Genomic DNA, 15,392 nt, shown 5'->3' with positions numbered 1-15,392 from the left:
AATTTACTATGAATTAAATGGAAATCAAATTAAATACAATTTATTGTGTAACCAAAATACCAATAATGCCCAAAAGAAAAAGAAAAAACTTAGCGTGTGACTTTAATTATAAACAAGCCCGAAATACACAGATACTCTTATGGTCTGCACTATTGCAGGCTGATCCTTCAGATTCTTACAATCGTCTAAAACATTTTATATAAAGGCCATGAAGTAGACTTTGTAATAATTCATCAACTTGAGTTCATTAGCAATCGCTTGGCATAAATCTGCGCTTTTCATTGATTGAGAATCACTTTGAAGAAGTCTGAAGCGCTGTTGCGTGAGCTTGTAGAACGCGCAACAGCGCCCCCTTGTGACTTTGCAAAATGCAGCGCCTGTCGGAATATTAGCGGAAATAAACAGTTCTGACGCACACATAACGAGCAGGTACGAAACGACTACTTAATTGATCGCGGATGGTTTTATTATATTAGGCGGATATAAAAGTATAAGATGATAAAAATAATGTGTCTCCATATACTTGGGCGGCCGTTATTATACGTAGGCGGCCCGCCCAAGTAAACTCTATGTGTGGGAAGCACTGATATTGATACGTAACATTTACAAATGCAAAACATACATTTTTGTACATTTATAAGATGCTGAAACATACAAAAATGATGTACTGAGACAACATTTAAACGTAAACATTTTTACATATTTGCACCTAAAGAAACATAGAATATTTACAAAGCTTTTATAGATATTTGTATAATTGCCCTTTTACAATTTTATAGATACATTTTAGATCCCTTAACAATACCCCAAACCTAAACATAAACATTTTGTAGAGGAAAAAAAAAACAACCCACGGCAACAGAGTAAGTAGCCCAATTGACCCTTCGCAGGGAGTTTGATTGACAGGCGATATAACTAATCAAAACTCCACATTCACCATTTTGTCCAACAAAGCAGTCAGGGGAGTTAGTAGATTAACGTAGGTGGATTTTCCACCGACGTTAATCTACTAACCCATAAAGCTTCCTGGGGCGGTGTAGGATTTAACGTTTGCGGCCGCTGCTGAGAATGAAGATGAAGATCGCAGAATAAATTCTGTTCCTCTCAAATATTTGGATTACAGCGCATGAATAAAATTGAATGCTTTTGTGAATTTATGTTGCATTGTTGGCATATTTTATGGTTCTATTGTCACAGCACACACATGGCAAACAGAATAAATATTAGGTTACATGATAAACATATAAATATATATAATTCATATAGTAATAATCTGTTTGAATACTAGAATTGTTCATTTTTACATCTTTAATTTGTTGCATATTTTAAAAAATAATTTCAAAACTGTTGTTAATTGTTTAACATTCGGGTCAATGGTGTGACGGGTCATTTTTTTGTCCAAAGGCCTTAATATTAATAAAAAACAAAGATATGACATCCAAAGTATGTAAGGTAGTACAACTAGATCTCTTTTATTGAATCCAAAAGGTTTTAATTATGTTTTGCTACATATAAAGGTATTTTAAAGATTCTGAAGTGTCAAAAGGTCATTAGAATATGAACTGTCCAAAGGCAAAAACAGCCAATTTATTTGTGATTAAAATATCTTAAAATGTAATAAATGTATAGATTTTTTATTCTGGCATGATTTTATAACATCATATATCAACATAGTGCAAAATGGTATTAAAATTATGTGTAGAAGTCGTTGCTTTGTTATGAGAAAGAATCTCCAGAAAAATGAATTTCATTGATGTCATTTGGAGTAACCAAAATAAAGGGACCATTTTGGATCAAGTCATGCAGTCAATATCATATGACAGGATATGACATCATTCAGACACCTACAAAGAACCACATGGTCATGAAGCAAAGTAACTAACTCTCTCTTAACTATTTGAAAAATTCATGTTTTCACTTGCGCATACGCATGTCCCGAAACATCAAGTCATTTGGTTCAACCGCTATAAAACATGGAAAATTTTATATTTTAAAAACTTGTACTAAATATAAAATGTTTGATTGTCCTTTTGTTAGCTAGATAGCAAGCTAACTAGCTAGCTAGATATCAACCTGTTAGCATTGTTTGAAAATATCGTCATTTGGAATAACCAAAACTGTCATTCGGTAAAACCAAAATTTTGGTTAAAAAAAAAAAAAAAGTGTTGTCCATCTTGTACAAAATGACAAAAGCAGTGTTAAATGATTATAAAAACCCACATAATCTCATTATTAACATTTAATAAAACTTCTAGAAACCTTATTTGTCAATGACCCATTCACAAAACTGCTCCAAATTACTGTAGTTCCTCCATTATATACAGCAATACCTGAGAGTTTCTTTCATTTACACAGATTATTATAACCATTTATATACCCAAATAAATTGAGTGAATCAAACAAAATTTGAAATTTGAAACTAATGGAGAGCTTGAATCAAATAAAATCTAGAAATGTGCTACATAAAAGCCCTTTACGACTAACAGGTTTCAATAATTAAAAGATTTGTCAATCAAAATTTGAATTTCTAGCCTTTTGTTGAAGGACAGTATTCAAAGTGAAAAGAACAGCCTCTCTCATCAGTGTCATTCCTAATAGCAAAGGGCCCAAGCAGGTGGTAATCATTTGTCTTTGGGTTTGATGTGGCTTCTGGGAATTGTCTATGTCACTGTCTTATCAAAGAGAAATACACAAGATTCAGATGACCACAGCGGTGCTATTTTGGATCTGTTCACCTCTAACATAATTAGAGGTTAAGAGCTTTTAAAATGGCCCTTGACTCATTTGCTTCACCAGAGCTATCATTAAAGGATTGAGTTCTGCACGGGAGAGCCTAATAACTGTCTGTTTCTCACTAAGTGTGAAATCGTGAGAGCACAGTCTCATACTTCACATTAAAAGACTTCATTGTGGAACTCTTATAATAGCTTAGTGAAGCTTCAGGATTCTGGAGGCAAATAATATTATTAGAAAAAAATGGACTCTGCTGGTTGATATGTTGCTTAACATGATGTTAACATGTCTTTAGACTAGCATTCTTTGTTTTTCCTGAAGCAACATATCTGGCATTCCAGTCATTGCTCTGTACATTTCAGCAGTGGGATTTAGATTAAGGCCATAAGCAAGCAAAATATGTACAGAGCCCCTAAAGGGACATGGTGATGAAAAAAAAAATGAGATGGGAGAAAAAATTATGATAATGCTTTTGCGTAAGCTTTACATTCAGACCCACAAGTGAGGGAAGTGCCTGCAGTCAGCTGCGAGGAGCAGCCAGTGACAAGTTACGCCCATGATTTGATGAAGCACATCTTCAAAATGAATGTTGTCAGGTCATTACAATGACATATTCTATGGGTGGATATGCTTTGTTTGTTTGATAGGTGGCGAACAAAACAAACAGATCCTTATACATATTAAACAGTTTTATAATGTTCTGTTTGGGACACCAGGGACATCTAATTGCTGTTTGTTGTGATGTTGAGGCCTGTGCAAATCTGCTCCGCGCAAAAGGACAGATATCAAAGTGAACATGTGTCCAATGGCATGTGTGAGGGTGATTGCATCGATGTAAGCACCACGCACTGAATTTCAAAGAGGGATGCGTTGAACCTGACTCCAGGCGCGGCGGACTGACAGTGAAATGCTTCGGATTGAGAGTGGATACAATGTCAACATTCATTAGATAAGGCCCTAAATGAAATGGAGAGCTAATGGACTGGAAACTAAATGAAACTCTGGTCTGTGTGTGTGGAAAGCAGGATAAATCCATTAATTCATCGGCTTTTAACTGCTTTTCTGGGTTTTTTTTTTTTTTTTTAACTGGGCTAAGGAAACTTTGCACCAAATCTTAAAAATTATGCATGGCTGCATTGCTGAAAGTAAAAATTCTTTTGACAGTGAACATGTTGGCAGGGCAATTAAAATCAGAACTAAAGGTCCGACAGGCCAGCAGTAAAAAATCCTTATTGCTGAGCCCTGAAGGTAAATCTGTTTATTTAGACAGTAATGCAAACAACACACATGCCTGCACACACACTTATTGATTTTAGATGGTACTGAACGAGAGAGGCTGAAGACCCAGTATTTGTATTCAGAATGCTTTGGTCCAGTTGAATGAGCTCATGTTTTGTAATGATGATCGTAATAAGAGGCTGTGTGTTTTCATAAAGATATCCCACGGGCCCCATTACGGACATCAGACAGCTGCCGCCGCCACCTCTGTCCACCAGTTCCAGCATCTGCTACACACACACACTGATGCCAATAGACACCATTCACTCACCTACAAAGGCAGACTTCCTGAGGAGCCAATAGGGGCCTCAAGTTTCACTTCTCACCTTTAAAAGGTGAAACAAACCCATTCGGCCTCTGGGACGTTGTACTCTTGTGCCGAAAACTTGTGCCAAGTGAGGTTGATTAACATTTTTTCTCATTAAAGTGATATGTCACCCAAACTTAATCACCCTGATTGTGTTTATAACCTGTATGACTTTCTTTCTTCTGCTAAATATTTTGACTATATTTTCAACAGTTTTTGCATACAAAAAAAATCAATGGGGTCTCAAACAACACTGGACACTATTGACTTCCATTGTATGGACAAACATTTTTTCAAAATTTCTTCTTTTATGTTCTACAGAAAATTAAAAGGACTTTTTTTTTTTTCATTTTTAGTTGAAATATCCCTTTTTAATCAGATTTTTTTTTTTAAATTACATTAAAAATTTTCTTCCCTAAAATGGTTAAATGGCCTTTTTACAAGATATAATATCAGTCTCTGGTGTCCCCAGAATGTGTCTGTGAAGTTTCAGCTCAAAATACCCCACAGATAATTTATTATAGCTTGTCAAATTTGCCCCTGTTTGGGTGTGAGCAAAAACACGCTTTTTTTGTGTGTGTCCCGTTAAATGCAAATGAGCTGCTGCTCCCGGCCCCCTTTCCAGAAGAGGGCGGAGCTTTAACAGCTCACGCTTCGGTTGCTCAACAACAACAAAGCTGGAGAATCTCACGCAGCCAAAATGAGGATTGTCAGTAACAGTGTTCAGCCTTACATTGTTCAAACCGGAGACGGACACTGATAGAGAGACTCAGGAAGAAGTTACAACTTTTAGGGGCCGTTCACACAGAACACGTTTTTTTTTCTATTCCAATGCGCTACTTTCCCATTGTTTTTCTATGTAAACACGCGCTTGATGGACGTGCATGACCGTTAATCTCATGTCTTTTTTTTTTAAATTACATTAAAAATGAAATTTTCTTTCCTAAAATGGTTAAATGGCCTTTTTACAACATATAATATAAGTCTCTGGTGTCCCCAGAATGTATCTGTGAAGTTTCAGCTCAAAATAGCCCACAGATCATTTATTATAACTTGTCAATTTTGCCCCTTTTTGGGTGTGAGCAAAAACACGCCGTTTTTGTGTGTGTCCCGTTAAATGCAAATGATCTGCTGCTCCCGGCCTCCTTTCCAGAAGAGGGCGGAGCTTTAACAGCTCACGCTTCGGTTGCTCAACAACAACAAAGCTGGAGAATCTCACGCAGCCAAAATGAGGATTGTCAGTAACAGTGTTCAGCCTTACATTGTTCAAACCGGAGACGGACACTGATAGAGAGACTCAGGAAGAAGTTACAACTTTTAGGGGCCGTTCACACAGAAGGCGTTTTTTTTTCTATTCCAATGCGCAACTTTCCCATTGTTTTTCTATGTAAACACACACTTGATGGACGTGCATGACCGTTAATCTCATGTCTTTTGCAGCGCCTCGCAAGAGCGCCGCGTTTTTAAGACGCTGTGTCAAGTTAAAAGAATTTCAACTTTTACACGCAGCGCCGCTCATCAATGTCAGTTCCAAAACAGTGGACCAATCAGAAAAACCCGGAGGCGGGGCAAGTGTTGCGAGCTTCTGTTTACAGTAGCAAGCTGGCATGACAACTGTTTTATTTGACGGCAACATGGTGGAGGAGGCGCTCATTATTATCTTTTTTTTTTTTCATGTCAAAACTCGTTTCTATCAATTCTGCTGTTTGCCTACATTATTTCCGTTATTGTCGTTATTGCATCACGCCTCAAAAGTGCGTCCCAAGACCCTCATGTTGTACATTGCGCTTTTTTAAAAACCATTCCTGAGTGCTGCAACTCACGTTTTAGACACAAAGACGCGTTCTGTGTGAACGGCCCCTTAGAATGCATCTGGCCGTTTCTGAATGGTTAGTGGATAAATTTATGATAAATTTATGTTGCTGTGGAGTTGATTCACCTCATCGACTAGCATGTGCCATCATGTTAATCCAGCATTGAATTGACCCTCGTTTGTGAAGCACTCCGGCGTAAAATGACGGCATGGTAACAACACTCTACTACAACTCTTCCTCTTCCCTAAAGCAACCCAACATGACCTCACCTCCTTTGTTGCTTCTTGTAGTCCCTACCAACCATTTGTTGTAGCCTTTAAAAAGCAAATTTCCGTAAAATATCTTACTTTGCATTGAACTTTGAGCATCGTAACTTATGCTCAAACACCAACATTACACATTAACTAAAGTTAAAAAAAGTGAAATCATAATCAAGGACCCCTTTAAAAAACAAAGAAATCAGTTATCATTTAAATGGCCTGCAAAAATAATGCTGAAAAGGGTTATTTTACATTTCAACTAAATTGCTTTCCCTAAAAATCGCTTACTCACAGTCTATTCCTTAATGGAAAATATCAAGGAATATGTATTCATGTAAATTCGCCTTAAAGCTCATGCCAACAAGTTATATTTTGCCATTTTATGTCAATTCTCTAGATTGCTTCTATAAAATTGCTTACTCATTGTCTATTGCTTATAATGAAATGCACTTTAAGTAGACGTTAAGTCTGTTTTTTTGGTACACAAGAGTAACATAACCACAAAAGCCACAAAGTGATGTCAGCAAACCCCACCAGACCCAATCCACAGTTGCCAAACATTGTGCTCAGCGTTAGCCGATAGCTTCATGTGTGCCAAACACCAGCAGAAATGGGAGGGAATGTTCTTCCACGTTCACCTAAAACTGACTAATCAGAAGAAACCAAGATGACCCAAGCCTGACTTCACCGATCTGTTGGGTTTTTTCCTCCAAGGGCTCAAGATTAAGCCGAACAAATGGAGAGATTGTGCAAAAGAAACCCCATCTCCTTTCAAGCCAACTTTATTACATTGTGTTGTCACCCGATACGATGATTAGGACAATGACTCTCACTGTGAGACAGCGTATGGCCATACGAGACAGAAACGAATATCCCTCGTTTCCCACAAAAGCGGCCTTAAATGTTAGTAGACATCCAAACTCGACGAGGGACATTTCTGTTTGCCTTTCTTTCCTGATTACTCAGAATAGATGGACCCCAACAATATGTCTGGTGTACAATGATCATCTCTAGTGCCCATTTAGTGAAGGAAAGAAAGAGCAGCTTGTTGATTAAAAAGCTTTTTACTTCAGACATGTTCTCCATTAATTCTATTCAAACTCTCACGTCAAATCGCCTTGTCTGGAGGCTAATCACTATGAATGATCTGCAAACTCAAGCAGCCCAAAGAGAAGCTATTCATAACCGTTAGCAGCTTCAATAATAAAGCCTTCTAATGCTTTAATGACTTTAGCTGTTGTGTAGCGGGATTCATTTTCCCTTTTAAAAGCAATTACGTTCACATACTCAAACAAAGGTGCACAGTTTCTCTCAGAGCTGTTTACTGCAACACCAAGGACAATAAATCTTGTTTGGGTGGCGTATACTCATTTAAAAACAGTAGATTGATTCATGTGCGAACTTTATAGCTTCCACAAGTTCTCTTATGGATGCTAGCTCAGTTTTAGCATTACATAAGGTAAGGGGAGTTAAAACTAAGGTACTCTACTCACGAACAAGCCAGTTGAGGTGTTCGGTGGCGCCTCCGTGATTTTTAATGAGCGCAGCCTCTCATTACTGTCAAGAACTAAGGAACGGACTTCTCTGACCTAAAGGCGCCAATTTTGCAAACAGTGCATTTTTCAACAGTCAAGACCTCGTTCCTTTATCTTTTCTGTGGCACGCAGCAGATTTGAATCCACGCCGCAGCCGCCCCTAATTAAAGGATACAGGTTAGAAACTCGTCTCCTTGAAAACTTCCTCCCTCCCGCTAGCCAAATCAGCAAAGTACAGTTGATAGCTTGAGTAACACGTTGCAGCAGAAGCTGAACGTTATGAAACCAAGTTTGCCGATGGCATGTATACTGTAAGGCACTTCTAGACTCTCTATTAGTCTTTAGTTACTGTCAACATCCTGCTCCTCCAGATGTCTCAGGGGGAAGCGTGCAGGTGCAGAGGGTCATTCATACTAGCTATACATTCTCATCCATTCTGACAGGGAAAAAGATCCTTTCTGAGAGAGATGCAGATGATAGCAGCATTTTAGACTCAGACTGAGAAGAAAAACAACCTTAAAGTGCCCCTATTATGCTACTTTAAAGGTTCCTACAATACATTTACAAGACTTTTGTATAGTTACCATTGTGGTGAAGAGTTGTGCCTGTGGTTAGGTCAAGAATGGGCTGTACAACTTCAAGTCTATATATACTGCAAGTTGATTAACAAATCATGCATGCATATAGAGATGGATTATAAAGATTATGAGTTTGTTTATTCAGTTTTTCAGTTAAATTGCAATTAAAGGGATAGTTCACCCAAAAATGAGAATTATCCCATGATTTACTCACCCTCAAGGCAAGGTGTATATGACTATCATCTTTCACGCGAACACAGACAAACGAGATATATTTAAAAATATAATGGTTGTGAAAGGGGGCCACATTTTGAAGCCAAAAAAATAAAATTAAATTAAAATAAGAAGTAAAAGTAATTCATACGGCTCCAGGGGGTTAATAAAGGCCTTCTGAAGCGAAGTGATGGGTTTTTGTAAGAAAAAATATCCATATTTAAAATTTTATTAACTATAATAACTAGCTTCCGGCAGACGGCTGTACGCAACAATTTGCAGCGGAAGACATATTGACCATCCAGTCATGAATTAGTGTAAAACGATCATTTTTAAAGAGAAATGTCGGAGGATTTTGATATATAAGAGAAGAGGAGCTTGAGTTAGTTGCCCAGCCCTATTTGTTTGAACCACGAGAGGCGTCTAAGCTTATGATACTGCGTCATACATCACGTCAGAGGATTACTCATTTGGTGCAAGTCGGCTTGCGCCAGAAGCTAGTTATTTGAATTGATAAAGTTTTAAATATGGATATACACATCGCTTCTCTTCAGAAGGCCTTTATTAACCCCCTGGAGGGGTTGTTGTCATGGATTATATTTTATAAAGGAATTTTTGGAGGCTTTAAAATCTGGCCCCCTCTTCACTACCAATATAAAGCTTGGAAGAGCAAGGATATTTTTAAACAAGAGGGCCAGTTGTTCAAAAAGTTTAATCTGGATCAGAATGATCAGGACTTGGAAATCCCATGTTTTGCTATCCAGGATCAGGTAATCCATCTTACTTTTGGGCTGGTTTTTCAAAGAAAAATTGGATTGGATCACCATGATCCAGATACACACTTTTCCAGATTACCAAATCTGGATTACCAGTGCTCTACGGAGCCCCTAAAGGGACATGATGATAGAGAGAATATGGGTTTTGAATTAAATATAATATTTTTGTTGGATATTTACAGCTGTTTGGGGATTGTTTTATGGCACCAAAATCTTTTTTACTTTACAGTAGGTTACCGAAAGGCTAAATATGTAGGTTAATATCTACTTAAACTAATCAAGAGCAAAATAAAAAAAATTGTATGTATATTACATGATATAAATGTTGTATTTTTTGACCAGTTTTAAAATATTTTCCTCCTGGAATCCACCTTGAAATCCTACCCCCTACTGGGATCAGGATAATCCTGTTTTTTGGATCAAAGTTATCCAAATCCTACTGACAAGTTTTGAAGAACACAAACTGAAGGTTTGATCCAGATTAAAACTAGGATTGGATTCCGTGATGATTCCGTGATCTAATCTGATTTCAGAATCAGTTTTTCCTTTTGAACAACCCATTTTCAAGATTTGATCCAATCCAATGGCCGTAATCCGATCAGATTACTTTTGAACAACTGGCCCAAGATAGTCATATACACCTCGGATGGCTTGAGGGTGATTAAATCATGGGATAATTTTCATTTTTGGGTGAACTATTCCTTTTAACAAATTTGTGTAGTACCAAATTCATTTTTTAAGTTCTGCTAACATAATCTTTGAGTTAGTTAACTTTAAAAAATTGAGTTGGTTTACTTGAGGTAATCGGTGTCCGCAAAAGTTTTTAAGTATTAAATCTGAACTTATCAGGCTTTACAGTGTAGGCATGTTGCATATTAATTCTTCTAGGAACCTAATTTTTGTGTATTTCGTGTTACTCCATAGTGTAGCATATGTGTAGGGCCCAAACATAAACTCAAGCCCACCCTCTAAGTCCTACCCTAAGGCATTGCTCATATCATATTATTGATTCCTTCTTTGTGTTTTCATTTTCATGATGGAGTTTGAGACGGTTTGTTCTTTGTGACAATAATAATTCTGACACAAGAACAAGGCCTGTCCTTACAGATTGTAGAGGCAAATTATCTAAACATCAGAATCCTAGTAGAAGGCCATCCAACTCGTCGTCTCTGGCGTGTTAATTTCAGTTCATGCCTGATGACATTTCTCAACAAGCGTTCTTGTTCCGAGGTAGATGGAGCATGAGTCATCCGAAAGCATTCTTAAGCTCATAAATGCACTCTGCTCATCATCTGCTACTGATGAAGTCATAATTACAGAGCTCTCGCCGCACAGTCGCCAGATATCATTCAGCATCACCTCCATCCTCAGATGTCTGACTAACAGTCGGGCCAACGGAAAGAGATGCAGCACAGCCACAGTTATGAATCCATGTTCACAGATGGCCACAGCCTTCAAACACTTTGTGCAACATCAATCTTGTGGACGTGACATTTGCCCCCCTCCCGGCGCCTTACACAAAGGTTGCTTTTGAAAGATTACTTCGGAGAGCGATTTTCAGGAGAACAGTACAACCTGATGTGTTTCGGCCCTGGAAAAACCTCAAAAAGATTAAAAGCAGACTGCACCTGCACCTGCTATTGACATATTTTTGTACAGCGTGATAAATGGATATCCTAGTTTTTCAGTTATTAACTGCATTAAATAGTTTCTGTACCACTGAGCAAAGATCTTGTTGCTGGTCATTAGTGGTGCTTGCTATAAGCAAAGCTTCGCTATTACTTTTGCTCATACTTGGGGGATTTGAACAAATCCCTAACACTAAGCATTAAACTTCAGTGCATACATTTTCCTCAATACCTAAAATCATGCAGCTTGTTGAGGAAATGTGCTATCGCATTCGATTTTTACACTTGGTGGATGAGAAAACGGATGAAAACATCTTCAGACTTACATTGAAGAGACCTCTATATGTGTGTGTGTGTGTGTGATGGAATTATGTTTATATATAAGAAATGTTTTTAAATTGAAATAACAGTGAAAATAAAATTCATTTCAATGTAGTTTTTCTAAATTATTAAAATGAAAAATAAAAATTTACCAACCACTTTAAACACCCTAGCACCTTAAAGGTACAATATGTAAAATTTTTGCAGTAAAATATCCAAAAACCACTAGGCTAGTGTTATATATTTTGTCCAGCTGATTACTAACAATATCTCTAATGTTTTCAACTACTTGTAAATCATGAGAAAATGGATTGCGTTACTTATTTATGGAACATAATTACTGTTTACCATCTGCCGCTGGTTCTGTCGACAAGGACAGCTCCCGTAAACTCATGACCGGAAAAGCGGAAGCGACGCCGGCGACTGTGTCATAATAAAAGTCCCGCTGCTCGTGAGGCGTGTGTTGAACACTCGCTCCTGCTCTGCTTCATACTACAGTAACGTTACTAATCGCATCCACGAACATGAGTTCTTCCAGACTCCAATCCCTATTCTTTTGCACCATCTGTTGAGATGGAGACCACATGTCCCAAGTTTCCGCTCTAAAACTTTACGTCATCAAACTACGCCTTTGTTTTGAATAGGCTTCTAGTGACCTCTAGCGGAAAAAAATATCACAAATTGTACCTTTAACAACCATATATATTATATATATATATATATATATATATATATATATATATATATATATATATATATATATATATATATATATACATACATTTTGGTTTTTTTTAGAATTTTTACTTCATCGGAATGGTATGAAACTTGGTAAAGGTTTTGGCACTTGCTATGTGAACACACAATATAAAATAATGTATATTCGATAAGGTTAAATTGTCTTGAAAAAAAAGAATCCAATTCCTCCTGGGTCAAAACTGACCGCATTGGAAATGAATGGAAAACGAATTTCATATAGTGGAAACGTTTGGTATTGCGGCCAAACAAAATCTTACCGAAAGCTCATTTTTTGAGATATCAACCTCAAATTTAGAGCACAACTTGTTCAGATTTATTGCTCTGACCTTCTCACAGTTTTAGAGTAAAACATGTTTTGGAAAATATATGTTTCATATAAAAATTGAAAGAAGTATTTTTGTGCAGTTTTCATAACAATAAACAAACTTCTATCGTTTTTTTTTTTTTTTTTTTAAGTTCACCAAATTTTCACTCAATTTCATTTTCAGGTCAATGTTTAAAAAGTGAATAAATGGATTATAACTACTGCATAGATATAATTTAGTACCATAAAATCCCCTAAAAATATAAAATCCTGAATAAAATATATTATTGAACTAAAATATAGAACATGTATTTATATCCTCGCATGGTGGTCAAAATTTTTTTGACCGAATTTCAATTAAATGAATGTACTAGGCTATATTTTAGTTCGATAATATTTTTTTATTTAGTATAATATTTTGTATTTTTAGTTTATATATTTATTTATTTATTTATTTATTGTCTTTTAAAAGGTAAATTAAGCAAGACAAGACTGCTTTGCTGTCTTCTTGCACCATGCCAGCTCTGTTAGACATCCAATAAATCACCCGTGCGTTAACTGGCATGGACACTCGTGCCTGGCAAGACATGAATTAAACCTAATACAGCATGGATCAGCACCACCTGTTCTCTCAGAACAACAAGCCTTAGACCTAAAACTTATCGGTTTTCATTTCAAGAACAACACTTTACATAAAAACCCTCTTAAACCACTATAAAAGGACCTTGGGGACTTATTTGGTTTGAAATAAATACCATTCACTGATAATGTACGTATCAAATCTATCTTTGAAATCAAGCAACATTCAGAGATTTAAAATAGTGACCCTTGCTACTTAGTCAAAATAGATATATTTATATAAACTTTAATTCCTCCAGATATCTGATAAAACCATTTATGCCTAAATTTGGAGATTAAATATTTGAAATCCTGTACAGCTGGTAAAAAGATAATGTACAGCCATCAAATACCTCACAGCTACTGTAATATCTGGTATAATAATAATATAAAAAAATACACTTAATGTCTTAATCCTATGAAATGGCAGATTAAGAGACTTCCGCAGCAGGAAACTATTTCTAATGAAGTCTATTTTAGATACAGCATTACTAAAAGAAATGAGGAGGTCATTGAAAAATCAGGAACTTATTAATCATTTATAATGTTACAATGTCTGTGAGAGACTTAAAAAGATTTTGAATACTTTTCCTGAAGGCAAAGTCCATCAAATACTATGTTTTTTACAATGTTTGAATTTTACAAGGATGTACTTTATATTAATACTTCTTCTACTGGTAGCAAGGGACAGCTTAAGGGTCAGCTTCATTGATGCAGTTTTTAAAAGCATTCCGTTTTATTTGTCCTTGGCTGATTTTTAGTAATAAAAAAGGATTATTCTAAGAAATATTTCTCTGATATCACTACATACACCAGGAGTTTTGAAAGCTTATTGCAGAGCAGGTTCCTGCTTGTCAGCGGCTTTGCCTCCGCTTTGTCAGTGATTGAATTTGGAGCCTTTAACACCCAGAATTTTATCAGGCCATTCATAACAAACGTCTGGAATGTCCCCAAGTTCAATCTAGACTTACCATTATTGATCAAAACACATGGCACATCTGAAATTGGATTAGCCGTCTCGAAAAATATATAACAAATAAGAGTGAGCCTCTGTTTTATGCAATCTGCCCAGTTTTCAAGCAGTTGCGAGGCATTTTAAAGCATAACACATCAAATACAAACATTTTAACTCTGGTTGACAAAAGAAAGAATCTTTTTCAGAATTTTAAACCATGATATTTTAACTCAAGAAATCCATAGTGGCATTGGATGGTAGAGTAATAGAAAAATAGAGTGGGAGGTTAGTTTAAAATGTGAGCTTAAAGCGCCCTCTAAAGGCCAGTGCGTTATTTTATATATTTAGAACCTTTACGTTATTAAGAATTTATCTTTTTATTGAAACATTTCTATTATGATTTTAAAATAATATTTCTATACATTTTTTATTTATATTATACTACATATTATAAACTAATAACATCTACTATAATATTATAAAAAGTTATTTTAACATAATAAAATGATTATATAAATATTTTTATATCCATATAGTCAAAGACATTAAAAACTAGGAAATACCTTTTCTTTTTTTTCTTTTTTTTGATAATTAATTACCAATTTAGGTGAAGGCATATTTCATTAGCAGAGACATTTTCTTTTCTTTTTTTTTTTTTACACTGTAGGATGGTTGTTCTCAACTGGTGGCCACTAGGGGGCCTCGGTAAACTTCCAATGGGGCCACAATATGTCTAAAAACATTCAGAATGTTAGATTATAAATATATGCTACATTAAAATGATAAAAACATAATAGCTATTATTATTATTATTATTATTATTATTATAAGAAATTTACAGCCGTACATTGGCACTGAACAAAGTAGCACTAAGCAAACACACTGTATCCTGTCGATTAGAAAAGCAAATAAAAAGCCCATAAGCACATACAGATACACAGCAAGTAGGGACAGGAAGTAACATTTTCATTTACTCTATTACATTTGCCTTCCATCTAATATAAAGTTTTCATATAAAATTAACAAATTCACAAACTTCCTAAATCCCTAATATTATTATTATTATTATTATTATTATAAAGAAATAAATTAACTGTAATATACTATTTATAATAAATCATATGATGACAATGGTTATTATATTATTTATTATATTATATATTCATAATATACAAATTATATTGTAATATTGATACTAAATTACATTATTTGGGGTCTAAAAATTTTAATATAAGTTATATATAAATATGAATTACTGTACAATATTATTATGATTATTTACAACTATAATAACAATAATAATGTATCATATT

This window comes from Chanodichthys erythropterus, chromosome 24, assembly GCF_024489055.1.
Source record: "Chanodichthys erythropterus isolate Z2021 chromosome 24, ASM2448905v1, whole genome shotgun sequence".
NCBI classification, from domain to species: Eukaryota; Metazoa; Chordata; class Actinopteri; order Cypriniformes; family Xenocyprididae; genus Chanodichthys; species Chanodichthys erythropterus.
Note: the sequence above shows the minus strand (reverse complement) of the source record.